General features: G+C 39.8%; 2 pseudogenes; one reads left to right on the top strand and one right to left on the bottom strand.

Moving 5' to 3' along the window:
* The window catches only part of LOC140699154 (cortactin-binding protein 2-like), a 53,251-nt pseudogene that overhangs the window by 9,134 nt on the left and 29,963 nt on the right, over positions 1 to 14,154 (bottom strand).
* On the top strand, positions 1,891 to 1,990 carry LOC140699930 (U6 spliceosomal RNA; annotated as a pseudogene).

The raw sequence follows: 14,154 nt of genomic DNA, 5'->3' as shown, positions 1-14,154 counted from the left end.
TTCCCTAGGTACTGCTCAACAGACAAGTCCTGGTGCTCCTGCGCCAGCAGTGTGGTGCCCAGCATTCCCTGCAGCTTTCTCACTCACCCCCCAAAATCCCAAACTGGCCTGGGCTCTACTTTACATGGACAAAGAAGGAGAAATGACACTTAATTCACTGTTGCTTGTATATACCCTGGGATTACAGGACAAGGCAGGAAATACTTTGGTCCAAGAAGTGCTTCCAGTGTGCGCAAGCCGGGTAGGCACACGCTGAGCTATTGCCAGACAGCCAGGGCCAGTCAACCATCTTGCACACAGGATCGCAGGGAGAGGGCACCTGCCCTCATAACTAGAGACACAGGGAGGAGCAAACTGGGGGCTCGGTTTAGGACAGGGATTCTTTTCCTTTTGTTTCTATCAGTCCAAAATTTAAAAGATAAACATTTAAAACTGTAAAACAAAAATGTAGCCAATTCTGATTTTCCCTCCAGCTGGGGTGGCTGAAGGATGGATAGGTAATACCACGCTCTATCATGTGTGTTAGTATGAGATGCGGAGATAGATCTGTAGCTCATTATGTGAAATGCAAGGATTCAGACGTGACAGTGCAGTAAGACACCTCAGATGAATTCTTACACATCAATTCTGGAAGAAATCAGTTTTCACACATACAGAGAGTACCTCACAAGTTCTTGCAAATAGTAGGGTGTTCAAGAAAGGATTCTGAACAAATGAATAAAGATGACATGAAATAGTTTAATAATTTGGATAAGTGAGAAAATGGTACATCTGGACCTGTGGCATGTTCACCTTGTATTACTTTTAATTTCCCTAGAATGCAAGTCAGCTAAAATGCTAAATTCATCAAAATGTACAGAGTTCTGCTGGCATAAGGAAATTCATTTGTTTTCAAATTTTAAAATGTATATATTTTAAGTAATACTGTATCGTACACATAGTTCAATGGGAGCAATTCTCTTTAGAATTATATTTTATAAAATAGAGTCCCTTTTTGGTAGCACAGAAGGTTCATAAAGGATGCAGATTTATTTACTATGAGGAGAAATCTCAATAATTTAGAATTATTTCACAATTAACTCTATTTTATAAGAAAGCAGATTTATGTAAATCTTTATGATATAATGATGATTATGATATATCATAATAATTATGATATTAAGACTGAGGATAATATATGAATATTTGTATGTCCTACATGAAGGGATAGAATTTGGTATAGAAAAAAAAATGAAAGAGTGGCTCAGTGACTCTAGCAGCACCACTAAAGTGACATCACTGTGTTACACCAGGCTTAGGGATCTGTTATAATTTCCCTTTTCTTCAAAAAAAAGGAACAATCATATTTCTCCCACTTTCTCCAATATTCTTCTAGCAGGAATAATGAGATCATGTGCTACAATTAATAACAGTTGAATATTAATTTCCTACTAAAGAAATATAATTATTATTTTTTTAATACTAGAAGCCTGATGTTGTCCTAAAAGATCACTTTACCTTTGTCCCTGTGAGGAACCAGAAGAAGAAATTGTGAACAAGTACCAGTGTGCTTCTGAGAGCCCCCAAAGGTTTGGTTCCTTCCTGCAGTTACAAGAGTTCTAATGTGTTGCAGGAGTCAGTCATTCCCATTGTGCACTCACTCCAAGAGCCCATTTTATTAACCTACCTGAGTGATTCCTGGTAAATTAAAGGCATTACCCTTTCCCCTCTTTCTGTTCTTCACAGCACACCCCACTCGCCTGTTCTTAAACACAGAGGAGGAAAGTGCAGAGCTTGACGCTTGGAACTTTCCTTTCAAAACAAGTAAAATCAATCCTTCTCAAACTAGGTTCACCAGAGGGCTGGAGAAGGGGAAAAAGAGGTACATTTTATCCAAAATAGTGCTGTATCTACAGAACCAAACTGGTAAACCGGTAAACTTGTACATTTCAGAGAAGCAGGGCCCCTGCATAAGGAAGACATGCAAATTCATGACGCATTTGATGCTTTTCTCTTAGGTAAACTAGGGACGTTGATGTGCCATGTAGGTTACTTCTTGATAAGAAAATGCACGATTCTGGTGATAACAGGGGAAGCTATGCATGTTTGGGGAGCAAGGGGTATATCAGAAATCCCTGTACATTCCTTTCAATTTTATTGTAAACCTAAAACTGCCCTTAAAAAATAAAATCTTTAAGAAAAACTAGTATCTTTTGCAATTATTTATGTGATTTTTTTGGCAATAAGATTTAAATAATAAAAATGATGAAATTAATGGAAATCTCTATAATTTGAAAAGCTACACACCTATGACTATGTTTACCTTACCTTCCTTCCTGCTGGTTAAGGTTGTACATTATATGTGCTTTGGTCAAAAGCATAGATTGATAACCAGGCACTGACTTTAGCAGAGCTTGGGGCAGAAGACTTCTGATTAAATTACAAATTTCAGAAACTAATTCAAGTTACTAGTGGCAGGCACTGTTCATGGAATCACCGAAGGCATTCCCACTCCACACTTCTCCCTCCGCCTGCCTCCCCCACCCCACCCCACAAATGCACGTACATTCATATGCTCTAATGCAACAGACACAGAATTTTGTTCAGGAACTTGGTGGAGCACTTTGGTCTTGGGAAGTTCATTCTAGCCATGGTCTGGGGTGGAAAGGTGGGCATGAAAGTAGTTCTAGTTAATGAACTATTAAGGGGGAAGTCTTAGATTTCTGGGAGTTTCAGAAAAAGCTGTTTTCCTCCCTGATACAGAGGAGATGGAGGATGCTGAAGCTCCCTCTCTACACAGCATCCTGCTTCCTGCCAGCAGACACGTCTGTGTGAGGTTATGGTACCCAAAGCCCTGCAGATATCCTGCAGTCTGAAAGGTGGTCAAGAGACTCACCCAGACCTGAGATTCTGCCATCATGAAGGTGTGAATGGATGGCAGCAACACCTTCTGCAAGATGTCTGGTTATATAAGGGGAAAAGCCTCTTTATGTGAAGCAGCTAGCAGAGGGGTTTTGGGTTACAGCTTAAAATACTGTGCTGATACAATGAAGATCCTGTCCTCTAAGTGTGGCCCACTGTGCAGGATTACACAATAAAACCCTGCTAAACTGAACTCTTTTACTTCAGATCCATCCTGACACTCAGCTACTGGCCTCATTTAAGAATATTAAATTAAATAGTAATGTACTAGTTTTGGTCAGCACTAATTAATTTCATTATTTGGTAGAATATAGAATATTTTATTATTTGAAAAAATCACTAACAGTGATTAGTATTCTTAAAAAGGTGTCAACAGAGTTCTAATTTTTTTCACATGACTTATTAATATTTATGACAGGACAGGGTAACAGTCAAATATTAACATTAGCTCAAGGGGACGGACAGTGAAGGCTCCAAGGAAGCAGTAGGCCTTCCTTAAGAAGAGTGGTTAACTTTCTAATCTAGTTTCCCACAGCATTTTAAACTTGGAGAGACTCCTTGAGAACAATGAATATTTGCTTTTTTTTTTTAGTACTTAATATATTCCGGAAACCACTATGGATTTTGTATGTGTTATCTTATTTAACCCTTGAATATCCAAAAATTTTAATTGCTGCGGACCACACGTAAGTGGCAGATCCCAGGCCCAGGTTGCCTGGCACACAAGGCCCCTCTCCGGGCAGCAGCCTGTGCCCGTGGGCTGTTACCTCGTTCACAACTTCCCTTCTCAGGAACCTCTGCAGCAGCCCGTGCACGGGCTCCCCGTCCCACTGCAGCTGAACCCAGTGGAAATGCTGCTGCACCAGCAAGTCAGAGCCCTGGACACAGGTCTTGGCAATGGTTCCCATCAGAAAGTGGTTCTCATGAAAGCAGTAACATTCAGATGTTACGTTTCCTAAAACAAACCGAAAGCAACGTTTCAACCTCAGCAAGCCATATCAGGGGACAAATCCAAATTCACATACACGAAGGAAAGAAGACCAGGAGCCTAATGTGTACTCTGGGGAATAGAAAGATTGAAGGGATCTTGAAGAAGCTTGCTTCTCAGTGAGCCCTCTCCGCTATCTATACTTTTCTGGAAAGTAGAGGGGCTCTCAGTGCTGTGATCTTCCAGAGGTCCCCAAAAGTCCCCCAGCAACTCAGACAGTGAAGATTTTTCCAAATTCTCTAAGATGATGATGATTTTCTTGGTAGCAGAGGATTGTTTCACTGGGATCAGACATGCTGTGATCAAAAAGGAAATTTGGTGATTAAAGGTTTTACAGAAACCTATATAAACTGGCAAAAAGTTAAGTGTGCAAATGGGAATGCTCTTAAACTGCTATGGGAGTATAAGGATTCTGAAAAACAGTTTGACATTACTGAATACACACACACATACACAATGGTCCAATACCAGTTCCTTAACAAATCCCAAAGGGAATCAACCCAAATGTCCACCAACAATAGATTGTACTCCAACAGGAGTATATTCATACAACAGATATGAAAGGGAACAAATCACAACTACAAGCAACCATGTGGAGGACTGTTACAAATGGTATATCCAGAAGGAACCCTACTTCAAAATGACACCTGCACCCCAATGTTCATAACAGCACTATTTACAATAGCCAAGACAAGGAAACAGCCTAAATGTCCATCAACAGATGACTGGATAAAGAAGATGTGGTATATTTACACAATGGAATACTATTCAGCCATAAAAACTAACAACATAATGCCAGTTGCAGCAACATGGATGCTCCTGGAGAATGTCATTCTAAGTGAAGTAAGCCAGAAAGAGAAAGAAAAATACCATATGAGATCACTCATATGTGGAACCTAAAAAACAAAAAAAAAGCATAAATACAAAACAAAAATAGACTAATAGACATAGAATACAAACTTGTGGTTGCCAAGGGGGCAGAAGGTAGGAAGGGATAGATGGAATTTCAAAATTGTAGAATAGATAAACAAGATTATACTGTATAGCACAGGGAAATATATACAAGATCTTATGGTAACTCACAGAGAAAAAAATGTGACAATGAATATATATATGCTCATGTATAACTGAAAAATTATGCTCTACACTGGAATTTGACACAACATTCCAAAATGATTATAAATCAATAAAAATATTAAAAAATATAAATAACAATTCAGCCATTAAAAAAATAAAATAGTGCCATTTGCAGCAACATGGACGGACCTGGAGAATGTCATTCTAAGTGAAGTAAGCCAGAAAGAGAAAGAAAAATACCATATGATATCACTCATATGTGGAATCTAAAAAAAAAAGACCAACTTATTTACAAAACAGAAACCGACTCACAGACATAGAAAACAAACTTATGGCTACTGGCAGAGAAGAAGGGATAAATTGGGAGTCCTAGATTTGCAGACACTAACTAATGTATATAAAATAGATGAACCACAAGTTTATACTGTATAGCAAAGGGACTTATACTCAATATCTTGTAGTAACTTATGATTGAAAAGAATATGAAAATGAATATATGTATGTTCATGTATGACTGAATTATTGTGCTGCACACCAGAAATTGACACAAGAGTGTACACTGACTATAATTTAATTTGAAAATATAAATATAAAGAAATCACACATGGATACATACAATATAATTTGAACATTGAAATTCAAATGGGGCAACACTAAACATATAATTCAGGGGTTCATATGCAGTAATACTTTTCTAAAAAGCAAAGAAAATGGTTACTACAACAAGACAGACTAGTGGACATATCCAGAAGGAAAAGTTTGTGAACAGAGTGTGGCACATGGGTATATTCTGGAAACTGGGGATATTCCGTGACCGATCAGTGGTTAAGTGGTTATTTTAAATGATTCACTGATCTGTAAATATAAGTAGTATGTATCTTATAGATGTATATTTCACAATACAGAAAGCCAAAATCCTTAAATGACCTTTAATGACACATACATAAAATATTCATAAAATTATGGAGACAGGACCTCAGAGACAAGCAGAACCCTCCTTTCATTTTACAGATCTCAGAGAGGTTACAGTGATCTGACTAAGGTTTCAGAAACAGTGGTTAAGGAAGGACTACAGTCTGGGACTTCTGATTCTTACTTAAGGGGTCCTCACACTAAAGACAGGGGGTGCTGAACTACATATCAACCCCAAATGAAAGATGGAAAGTAAATGGAAGATTGTTATTTTATGTAGAAGATAAGTCAGTGGACAAAATGTAATTGAAACAGTGCCTGGCACCTGCTAAGCACTCTAATGTCATTCAAATTGTAGTTAAAATACATATAATTCTTCCTATATACCAATGAATAAAAAGATTTAAATTACTTTTTAATGTTTTAAAAGATTCTAAGATGCCCCAGTCATAGGTAAATTAACCTTGAAAAAAGATCAATTTAAGATACTTGAGAGTAATTCTGTCATGCCTTCTGCTTTTCACAAACACTTCTGATAGTGTATCATACTCCCTTCAGCCTCCTTGTTACTATAGACACAAATGCATTTTCACTTTCAAGAGAACTCCTTGAGGACTGTAAATGAATCTCTTCTGAAGCTTTAAAAACTAGAAGAGTAGAAACAGTAACAACCACGTCTCAATTTAGCTGTACTTGGAGGGGCTGGGTCCTCTTCAACACAGCGATCGCGTCAAGAGTGCTAAAATTCTATGCTTCTCAGGTTCAAATGTTATTTCAGAGACATGGAAGTCTGAGAAACCTGTAGATTTTTTTTTAAAAAAAAAACAACAACAACAATGATAAGCTATCAACCTTTTATATCCACTGATTAAAAAAAAAAAATTGGCCAGGTTGAATGGTTGATGAATCTGCTTTTCTGTAACTAAGGACTACAGATCTCCAGCTTTTCCCTGATGTGTGTTAAGTGTCTGACTAGCTCCAGTAGTCCTGAAGCTGCTGCATCCAGAAAGAACGTGTCTGCAGAAAAGAGGAACTGCATCTCAGCAAATGTTTTCCCATGCCTCCTTGCTAAATGTACCATGCTAAGCACTGTGGCATGAGAAAGGTGATCAATTCTAACCAGGGATGTGTGCCATTTTAAACTGAACCTATTAAAAGGAAGCGCATCTTAACAGGCAGGTCAGAAGATGGCTTTCTAGGTTTAAGACATGGCACAGTCAGAAGAACGAAAGTTGGAGGGGACAGGGGCCTCAAACCAAGGTCAGAATCGAGGGGCATGTTGCAAGAGGGGTATGTTGGTGAGCTCAAAGCTGATACAGGCCTCAGTTAGGTTTGGTTGGGAGCTCGGGGCAGAGGAATGAAATCAGTGGAACAGAATCCAGGAGGCCCATTTTTGAGCAGCCAGGCAGCAGGCTGGGTCCTCACCCTGGGCTACACATTATGATCTCCTAGGATCCATACCCGGGGGCTCTGATTTAACTGGTCTGTTCTGAGCTCAGGTATTGACATTTTGTGATCAGCCAGGGTGAGATTTGCTCATATGAAGTCTCAGAACCCAGAATGTCAAGTTACGGGGGAGAAACTACCAGCTGTGGGAATGGGTGAAAGTCTTTAAGGAGGGGGATAAACATGATTTGAATCCTGCTTTGAGATTTTACCCTGGTGTGATGAACTGACAGGAAAGGAAAGAAAAACAGGAAAACACACCCCCAGGCTCTTATTGCTAAGGTGAGGACAAGAGGGAGTGGGACCCTCATCGAGGGCCAAGGCACAGAACAAAAAGGTGTTTTGAGATGGAGTCGGTAATGCTCAGTGGTTGACTGTCCTGACAGAGCGGTGGAGAGAAATACCAGAGACAACTTGGAAGCTCCCATCAGAAGAGGCCATGCAGGTAATGGAGGCAGAAAGCATACGAAGAAGAGCACACATGAGGCAGGGGAGATGAGGATGGGCTGTTTCAGGCCTGAGTGTTTGCTGAGTCTGGCATCTCTCCTGAGCTGTCCAGCAGGGGCTGGAACAGGATAGGAGGATTCAGACTGGAAATAATTGAGTTTACAGGATTTCAGGAGACATAGACTCATCCTCCTGGGTCTACAGGCAAGAACTGTATTGCTCGTTAATCCCGCATTGAATGGACAGCTTGTGCCCTAGACAAAAGGAGGTGGGGGTGCTGTTCATGATTGTTGGGTTGTTTCCATCTCATCTCTGTTCATCTTGGTTTTCCCTGAGGGACTGATCAAGAGTCAAACAGACTGGGTTCTTTGATGAAAAGCTTGGTCTTCAATACTGCTGGCCTCAATTACTCAAAAATATACTCAATTTTTCAGTAACATCTACGTCTCCAACAGACCACTTACAAGCAACATCCTGAAGCAAGTTGGTCCAAAGGTAAATTTCATTTTAGTTGAGAAATAGCATGTTTTGAGTTCAGGTTAACATAGTTTCAGTTCTAATATATTAACCAACCACAGAAGCAGAAACTCATTACACCTTCTGGCTTGAAGGATTTATCAGCGCCTGATCAGGGTTCATGTAGACACAAGATGGCCACCCACTCCACGCTACAGCTGGAGATTCCTTTTGGCCAGTGCTGGAAAGCCGTTCAGATTCCTTTTGCCCTGTGATAATTCAAAGCCCTATTTCTGAAACAAATCTACTCTTTTTGTCCTTTTCTCTTCCAACTTTATAGGCTATATCAGCCCTGATCCTCTCCAGAGGCTGGTCATATTAAACAGACACCCCCTTGGGTAGGCTCAGGGCTATTGTCCAGTGTTGCACGCCATTGTATTAAATGTTCTGGATAGCAGTTCTAGAGCAAGACTCATGGGCTTAAAAATAATTAACATATCACATTTATAGTTAAATCCAAACTCCTTTATGTCTAACATGACCTCAAGTCCAAAATCTCCCCTTTGAGATGGATGGCAGCACATCTTCTATACTGTTCACTTAAAACAAAGCTCTGTAGGGATGATGCTCTGAGTCCAGATGAGAAGCAAGGGACAAACCTTCCAAGAGCCTCCACAAACGTAGGGTCTAAGGAGGAACACTCATTTAAGTAGACTTCAATTGCACAGCCTCCTCCTATTATCACAGTAAGTCCATCTCTATTACATCCGAAGTAGAAATTCCTCTCAGGAATTCTAAGAATTTCTTTGAAATAGCAATTTAGTGTTTAATTTTTTTTCTACTACTGTCACATGCAATTTTAAAAAGTGTCGGTCCTGCTAACCCAACTCAATACCTTACACCGAGGAGAAATTTGACCCACTTCTAAAACACGTTCACACCCTCCTTAGCAAATAACGGAGCCATGTGGCATGACTGTCTCTCACACAAGTCAGTATGATAAGGAAGATGTTATTTTAAAATAAACACAAGATAACCCTTGTTGACATGTTCTGTTCCACATTATTTTCTTCACTGGCACCATTTTAATTTCCATATAAGTTTTATTTATTAAAGCTAATTAGTTTAAAAAAATCTGCTGTTTTTCCTTCTTGTATTTTTTCATTCACACACTTTTTAAAAAATTCTTTCTCTGTGTCTCTTTTCACTGGCTTTCTTCTGCAGAGTTGTATAGAGGAACATATACAGTAATGCATGTATGAAGTCCATTGGAAGATAAAAGTGCAACTTTCTAACCCCAGCCCAATTCTAGTAGTTTAAATCTCTTTCTTTAGAGAAAATAAGGTTAAAAACCAGGGATAAGTTTCGAATACCTTACAAATCAGTGTATTCCTCACTTGGAAGTCACGCAATTTGATCAATTTAATTTATTGGTAAAAAAGTAAGAGAATAGCTGAAAGATTCCTATCCCCAATATTCTAAAAGCCTACATGGAATAGAGGAGGAGACACCCTTTCTCTCATCCAGATCTCTGCTCACGCTATTCTCTGTCCTTTTCCATCACCCTTTGACCAAAAGAACATTCCCTGCTAGGTGCTTTCTGCACAACAAAAAAAGGGACACCACAGTCTCCATAGACCCTTCCCACTGGCTCACACAAGATTCTCTCACACTGCTCAGAAGCCTCTGGTGCCCCCATCTATTCAAAGTGTATGTTTTCTTTGACCTTCTCATTGGTCACCAGTCAACAGCAGTTGGTCTTACTGAGAAAATGATGGTGACAGTGGATGGAGTTTTAGGAGATGAGGATGGACAGCAGCAAGGGAGAGATCTGAAGCCAGACTGTAATGTTCTTAACATCTGGAGACCTTCAGTGTTTATTCTGGAGCCACTGCAGTGTAATAGCAGGGAACTGTCCTGAGCAGTTTTCTATTCTAGGGTGAGCCCTCCGGAAGCCTGTAGGGGGCCTGTGGAAGGAATGAGACCAGAGAAAATAAGAAGGGTCTCCATTTTCCCTTGAGCAAGAAATGATAGGTGGCAGGGGGACAGGAGAGCAGGGGATGGAGACGAGATGTAGGAAGCAGAGTCAGAAGAACTCAGGGCTGAGCGGACATGTGCACTCTGGCAGATGAGGATCTATGATACACTCAGCTGGCAAACTTGGGCAAATGCCTACACAGTCTTGGCAGATGAATCTTGTGTTTATGTCTTACTTTTGTTATTAAAAAAAGAAAGAGGGTATTTGATACTTATAAATTGCTGATCCACATACAGAATAAAATCCTTTAATACTTGGAGATGCTACACTACTTCCTACATGAGAAAGGAGTTAGAGTGGAGATTTTTGGCCTCATTCTATAGTTCCAAAACTTCCTTTATCAAACTGAACTCACTCTTATCCTTATGCCCTATTATCAGCTATTGCCTTAACAACTCCTGCACACTCTAATCTTACTTCTTTCTACCTCCACCATAAGCAAGTTCTTCTGCCTGCTGACAACTAAGTATGACTAACTCCTTTTTCTTTGCCCATGCTATTTCCTGATCAGGAGATTCATCCACTCATTCAACAAGCAATTATTGGCAATCAGTGTACAAGGTGAAACAGAAGAATAAGCTACATTACTAGCTTTCAGGGAGCTCACAACATGTGTGTGGGCCAGCACAAAAGCCCAAAAGCCCAGATAGTACCCTCACTGCCTTGACCTAGAGTTAGGTGGGGCACAGAGGTAAACAAAACCTACTGCTGTTCATCAGAGGTGGTTGTCATATCTGGGGCGATTAGAAAAGCCTTCATTTGAGGTGTCCTTAGAGCATTTAAGCAGGGGCTTCCATGGCTATTTCGATCAGCACTGTACAACATAGTACTGGGCATAGTACCTGCCATGCAGCAGTCATAGTGTGTGTGTGTGAAAGAGAGAGAGAGAGAGAGAGTTAGTGTGTTTATTCTAGATGAAATCCTAGAGTAATTCTAGGCAAAAATGCAGCATAAACAAAGAAGAGTAGACAGTGGAAAAGCAAAGGATATGTGTGGAGAAATACCATATTTTCGCTGGAGCTTAGGTATCTATTTTTAAAAAGGGTCAGATATTCCAAAGAAGATGTATAAATGGCCAACAAGTACATGAAAAGAAGCTCCACATCAGCAACCATCAGGGAAATGCAAACCAGAACCACAGTGAGATAGCAATACCTGTTAGGACGGCTGTCACCAAAGAGTTAACAAGTGTTGGTGAGGATGTGTAGAAAGGGAACTCTCGACAATGTTGGTGGGAATGAAAACTGGTACAACAACTGTGGAAAATAGCATAGAGGGTCTTCAAAAACTAAAAATAGAACTACCATATAATCCAGCAATTCTACTTCTGGGTATATATCCTAAGGCAATAAAATCTTGCAGAGATCTTGAAGAGATATTTGCACTCCCATGTTCACTGCTTAATTCATAATAGCCAAGATATGCAAACAACCTACCTACTCATCAGCAGATGAATGGATAAAGAAAATGTGCCATATATATACAATGGAATATTATTCAGCCATGAGAAAGAAAGAAACACTGCCATTTGTAACAACACAGATGGATCTTGAGGGCATTGCGTTAGGTGAGATAAGTCAGAGAGACAAATATTGCATGATATCATGTGTATGTGGAATCTAAAAATGCCAGTCTGATGATACACAGTAGAATGGTGGTTGTCAGGGGCTGGAGGATGAGAGAAATGGGGAGATGACAGTCAAAGGGTGCAGTTATAAGATAAATAAGTTCCAGAGATCTAATGTAAACATGGAGGCTATAGTTAACAATACTGTATTCTATACTTGTAAGTTGCTAAGAGAGAAAATACTAAATGTTCTCACTGTGAGAAGGAAATGGTAATTATGTGAAGTGATGGAGATGTTAGCTAATGCTCCAGTGGTATTCATTTTGCAATATGTACATGTATGGAATCAATGCATTGTACACCTTAAACTTACACTATATCTCAAAAATTAAATTAAAAAGGGACAGATAAGCAAATCAGATGGGTCAATGTCCTTGAGTGGAAGGTCTTGAATAGCATTGACTTGATTCAGTGAGTGATGAAAGAATGTGGGAGGCAGAAATCACACAGAACTTTCAATCAGGAGTCTGGTGGTCCATGAAGGATGTTCAGGGAGAAGAGGTAGGCAGAGCAGCCACTGCCGGGGGAAAGGGGGCATACAGTAGGATGGTACCATAAGGGTGGATGAAAAAGGCACACTGAGGCCCACTTGGCAGGACATGAACACAGACTGGCTGTGTGAAAAGGGTGAGGGGTCCATGAATGAGAACCTGAGGGTTCTAAATGGTCCTCATACTGCTTTAAAAATAGAGATAGTTGAAAATATGGAAAGAACAAACTCCCAGATTTTCACAGAAAAACCTGGATTTCTGGCTTCTTCTTCCAAATCACAAGATCTCAGGACCCTGGGTCTATGCTTCTACCACCAACAAGTGGCTAGAGCTGAAAGCTGCTGCCCTGGGGAGAACAAGATGTGCCTCCCCTCCCCCAGTCCCAATCAGCTGGCTTCACCCCTTAATGTGGCTTTTTGGCACTTGTGGGCATTTAGGTTTTTTAAGTCTGCCAATGAGACCTGAATTCCAAGTTTAGGGGCCAAAAGACTTGTGCACTCACCAAATTGGGCAATTAGGAAGAAGAGGTGTTTTTGTTCTGTTTTGTTTTGCTTTGTTTTTTAACAAGATGCTCCCAAAAGTTTAGAAACACTGAGTTGGTCACCTTTGCATCCTCCTTGACCTAATTCACTGTTCTCAGATTTTTTTAGCTCTCTAAGTTTAGAGCAGAATCCAGTCTAATTGCTTATCTACAGTGATAGGGTGAGAACAAAATATTTTAGTTTTTTACATTGAGATGAAACAAGATGGAACCTTGAAAACACATACGGGCTTTTGTTATAAAACTAGGAGGAGAAATAAATATTTGGCACAGGTGAGTTTTTAAGGAGCAATGGCTGGCAGTGATTCAGGTCAGGTTCAGGAGCCAGACTGTTTTTTACTTTTAAACATTTTTTATTGATGTATAATCATTTTACAGTGTTGTGTCAAATTCCAGTGTAGAGCACAATTTTTCAGTTATATTTGAACATATATATATTCATTGTCACATTTTTTTCTCTGTGAGCTACCATAAGATCTTGTATATATTTCCCTGTGCTATACAGTATAATCTTGTTTATCTATTCTACAATTTTGAAATCCCACCCTCTGCCCCCTGGGCAACCACAAGTTTGTATTCTATGTCTATGAGTCTACTTCTGTTTTCTATTTATGCTTTGTTTGTTTGTTTTAGATTCCACATATGAGCGATCTCATATGGTATTTTTCTTTCTCTTTCTGGCTTACTTCACTTAGAATGACATTCTCCAGGAGCATCCATGTTGCTGCAAATGGTGTTATGTTGTCAGTTTTTATGGCTGAATAGTATTCCATTGTGTAAATATACCACATCTTCTTTATCCAGTCATCTGTTGATGGACATTTAGGCTGTTTCCATGTCTTGGCTATTGTAAATAGTGCTGCTATGAACATTGGGGTGCAGGTGTCATTTTGAAGTAGGGTTTGTTCTGGATATATGCCCAGGAGTGGGATTCCTGGGTCATACGGTAAGTCTATTCCTAGTCTTTTGAGGACTAGGAGCCAGACTGCTTGTTCTGAGCCCTGCTCTGCTGTGTTCTTGCCATGGGATCTGTGGATCGGGTACTTAACTTCTGTCTCAAGTATTTATAAGTCAGGTGTTTAGAATAAAGCTTACCAGAGTCAAAGCTTAATATATATTAGCTATTATTAGTATCATGGTCAGAGAAAAACAACTTTCTGTAGCTAACTTTCACTAGTCTCTGGTCAAAGACTGACCTCAGTACCGGAGCAACATTCAGATTCTGGTGGG

The sequence above is a fragment of the Vicugna pacos genome, chromosome 11 (genome assembly GCF_048564905.1).
Source record: "Vicugna pacos chromosome 11, VicPac4, whole genome shotgun sequence".
Lineage (NCBI taxonomy): Eukaryota > Metazoa > Chordata > Mammalia > Artiodactyla > Camelidae > Vicugna > Vicugna pacos.
This window is presented reverse-complemented; position numbering and strand designations above follow the sequence as displayed.